The 4299-nt window shown below is 37.9% G+C and overlaps 1 non-coding gene across 1 annotated transcript; it reads right to left on the reverse strand.

Moving 5' to 3' along the window:
* Positions 1 to 3984: 3984 nt before the first annotated feature.
* Positions 3985 to 4088, reverse strand: LOC112098675. The gene has a single exon (XR_002905785.1). It is a non-coding gene; the product is annotated as a small nucleolar RNA R71 (small nucleolar RNA).
* Positions 4089 to 4299: the final 211 nt, after the last annotated feature.

Consider the following 4299-nt stretch of genomic DNA (forward strand, 5'->3'; position numbering starts at 1 on the left):
TCCCACATTAACAAGGCAAGTTGCAAACCGTTGGAAACAAATATGGCAATCTGTATTGCTCTTGCCAAAGGCTTGCAACAATCATCTCACACAATCCCGTGACATGCACACTCACCAAAGAAAGATGGCCAGCCATTATTCAAGTCCATATTCTCTTCATATCTTAGCCAACGGCTAGTCAACGACTAAGTTTAGAATTAATCCCATAATTTCTGTAAAATGTTTCTTCCATATATAGTTCCTCTACTCGTGTATAAATACCCGATCTTGTTCCTTAAAAAGGGAAGTGAATAAAAACTTTTAATCCTTTTCAATACTCTTGAATTTTAGCATGGTATCAGAGCTTATGGCTTCTTCATCCAATATCCAAACCGAGGCCAAACTCTCCCTGCAAACTATCCACAATGTGCCAATCTAATATCTATTAAACTCTCCAGCAACAACTATCTCTTATGGAGGTCCCAAGTCCTTCCCCTGATCAGTAACCTAGGACTCAACAATCACATCTCTGATGACTCACCACCCCAAACAATTTCCAGTAATGGAAAGTCTATTGCCAACCCTGACTTTTCAGTTTGGGCACACAATGATGGGTTGCTTCTTACCTGGTTACGTGGAATGATGATGGAAGACGTCCTTACACTGGTAGTTGGAGGACAAACAGTGAAAGAAGTTTGGCTCTCCATTGAGGAAAATATGCTTCCAGCCACCAAGGAGCGAGAGTCTTGGCTTAAAGACAATCTCTTCTCCTTAAAGAAAGGCTCCCTGAAGCTTGATGACTTCTTGAACAAATTTAGAGGACTGTGTGACAATCTAGCTGCCATTGGAAAGCCCTTGACGGACGATGACAAAGTCTTTCAATTGGCACGGGCACTAGGACCCAAGTATGCCGACTTCAAAACGGCTATGCTAACCAAGCCACCTTATCCAAGTTTGAAACTATTCCTGTCAGCCTTGCAGAATCATGAGCAGACTGTGATCGCTCAGAAGAATGATGGCAAAGAAGCGGATCCACAGCAAGCCTTCTTTGGGCAACGTGGACGTGGGAAAAGTTTTCAAGGACAAGGACAAGGACGCGGCTTCAACAACAATCTTCCACTTTTCCCAGGACAAGGACGCAGCTTTAACAACAACTTTCGTGGAAGAGGAAATTATCCCTCTAACAATGGGCACAACAATATAAATCAATCTTTTAATATGAATCAATCACCCTCTAACAACTCTCTGCCGCAACCAAGGTTCAATAATAATGGCCCAAATCCGCCACCTGCCCCAAAACACTACAGTACAGAACATGTTGATCAGCGAAAACACAATTCCAAATCAGGTATAATCTGTCAAATTTGTGGTAAAACTAACCACAGTGCTGCAGTTTGTAGGCACAGGTATGACTACTTTACCCCTGAAGAGGAAGCACCGCAAGCCCTCGCAGCCATGAATCTGCAAGACGAGAATGACCCACAACTTTATGCTGATTCAGGTGCTACTGCCCACATGGTAAATAGCACTGGTAAGTTAAAGAAATTTATACCCTATGGAGGTTCTGATAAGATTTTTGTAGGGAATGGCCAAAGCTTACATATTTCTCATATCGGTGATACCACACATGGGAAATTAAACTTGAAAGATATTTTGGTTGTTCCCAAACTTAAAAAGAACCTCCTGTCAGTAAGCAAACTTGTGGATGATATAAATTGTTCTATGGAATTTAATGTTGAGTGTTAGAAAATGCATATTTATAAAGGAGAAAACCGTCATTTTACATTTTAAGTCTTACTAACAACCCTTACTTTTATATATTTAACCTTCTTGTGATTTAATTACATGTGTTTTATTTTAATTAAGTATTTTATGTATTTTAGGGGCATTATAGTCATTTCACAATAAATGAGAGATCAGACGGCAAAACGGACATCACTTTTGAACTCAGGACGGTCGAAAACCTTAGGAGGAGTATAAAAGGAAAAATGGCACTATTCACATGTACGGTACTATTCACGTGTACGGTACTGTATACGTTACTGTTCACGACACTGTTCACATAGACGGATGATGACGTGGCATTGACCGATGATGTGGCATTGACTGATGAGGTGTCACGATCCTGTTGGACTAAAATTCTTATGTACTGTTGATGGTGACGTGGCAGCATATTAGTGGACGAAAAATCTCGCGTACGGTGCATGCATCACACAGGATTATTTTCAACCAAACCGCGTTACTGTTCATCCGGGTCAAACCGCGTTACTGTTCAAAGTCGGGTCAAACCGTGTTACTGTTCATCCGCGTGGTCAAACGTGGACTGTTGACTGATGACGTGGCGCAATCCTGAGCGTCCAAACTGTTTTTAATCCGATGGCCATGATTTACTCCATGTATCTATAAAAAGGGGGCCTCCCCCCCCTAATTTGATATCTCTGAATCCATTTTTGGGATCCATTTTCTGTAATTCCTTCTCCATCTTGTATTTTCTTCGTATTTTAATAAATTCCCATTTTGCCCCTAGTTCAATTATGAGTGGCTAATTTTCTTTCAAGCTTGGGTTGAAGGTGAAGTCTCAACATGTATCATGGGCTTAATTTGGTAAATTTATTTTCTCTTCCCCTCTAATTTTTGTGGATGTTTTGACTTCTCGTCGACAAATAATAATAGTCTTGTCTAGATACCGCCTTGGTTACACCGGCTCTCTAGTATAAGGTTATTATTATTTGGCACGATAAGCCCTTAGCACCATATTGATTAGAGCGTGGTTCATGAGGTGTGGATTCCCCCCTCATGATTTAATTGACATTAATACGGATTATTTAGCCTATGATGCATGTTGATACGGATCCAGATACCCAAGTACGTCAATTTAATAGATTTTCTCTTCAATTTATTCTCTCCATTGCAATTCCAGTTTTAGAATTTATTCTCGCCATTTTAATTTAAGTTTTAGCATATTCCAAATCATTTCCACCATAATTCCAACCACCCATTTACAAAATTAATTCTATATATAATTAAAATCCACCTCCTCGTGGGATCGACACTCGTCACCATTGCTCTACACTACAATAGATTCGTGCGCTTGCGAGTACATTAAAATTTGCACAACAAGTTTTTGGCGCCGTTGCCGGGGAGGTAAGTAATTTTAATTCATAGAATTAATTTTTTTGAATAATTTCTTTTATTTGTTTTCTTGTATTTTTTTTTATTATTAAAAAAAAAAAGAAAAAAAAAGTGAATCTACATTTAAAGGTTAGTATTTCTTTTCTTTTTCTCTTCTTTAAAATTTTGTAATTTAATTTTCCATTTATTTTTCTTTGTAATTTTTTTTGTTTATCTTATTAATTTAATTTTTAGTTAATTTCTTTCACGTATTTATTTTTGTGTATTTTTATAGAAAGGTTGTAATAGCGCAATAAGGTTAGTATCGTAATTTCTCCCTCTTCTTTATTTTTATTTGTTTTGTTCCCATCTTTATTTTTTGTTTTGTTTGCATCTTTATTTTTATTTTATTTATTTTGCATGCATGGTCGTAGGTCATTATTACCTAATCTTGAACCTATAGACCTTGAATTAGAAAAAACACTTCGCACACACAAACACGTTAAAAATAAAATGGATTTGCAACCACAAGAGAGGCCATTTAAGGACTACTTCAGTCCCTTAGCTAATTTGAGTACATCATGCATAAGATACCCAAATGTAGCTGCTAGGAGTTTCGAATTAAAACCTAGTGTGCTAAATTGTCTCCCCACATTTTATGGCCTAGAAAATGAGGATCCATATAATCATCTGAATGATTTTCATGCCATTTGTCAAACTTTTAAATATGAAAATTTTTCAGACGATGATGTCAAACTTAGACTATTCCCATTTTCTTTAAAGGATAGAGCTCGTTCATGGTTAAATACTTTACCTGCCAATAGCATTTCATCATGGGAACAAATGGTTACAAAATTTTTAAATAAATATTTCCCAGTGCATAAAACCAATGCTATTCGCAGGGAAATCTCGGAGTTTACCCAGAGAGAGGACGAGCAATTTTTCGAAACATGGGAGCGATTCAATGGGCTACTCTTGAAGTGTCCACATCATGGGTACGAGAAATGGCACCAATGCCAATACTTTTTGGAGGGATTATTGCCAAATGTGCAAGAATGGCTAATGGCGACAAGTGGAGGAGAGCTAATGTCAAAAAGTGCATCAGAGATTTGGGAATTCTTCCAGCGACAAGCGGATAATTCCCAACAACGGAGTCGATCACTCAGGAATACTAGACGAATTAAGGGAGTAAATGAGGTTCAAATTGGC

Source organism: Citrus clementina, unplaced genomic scaffold, assembly GCF_000493195.1.
Source record: "Citrus clementina cultivar Clemenules unplaced genomic scaffold, Citrus_clementina_v1.0 scaffold_5, whole genome shotgun sequence".
In the NCBI taxonomy this organism is placed as follows: Eukaryota; Viridiplantae; Streptophyta; class Magnoliopsida; order Sapindales; family Rutaceae; genus Citrus; species Citrus x clementina.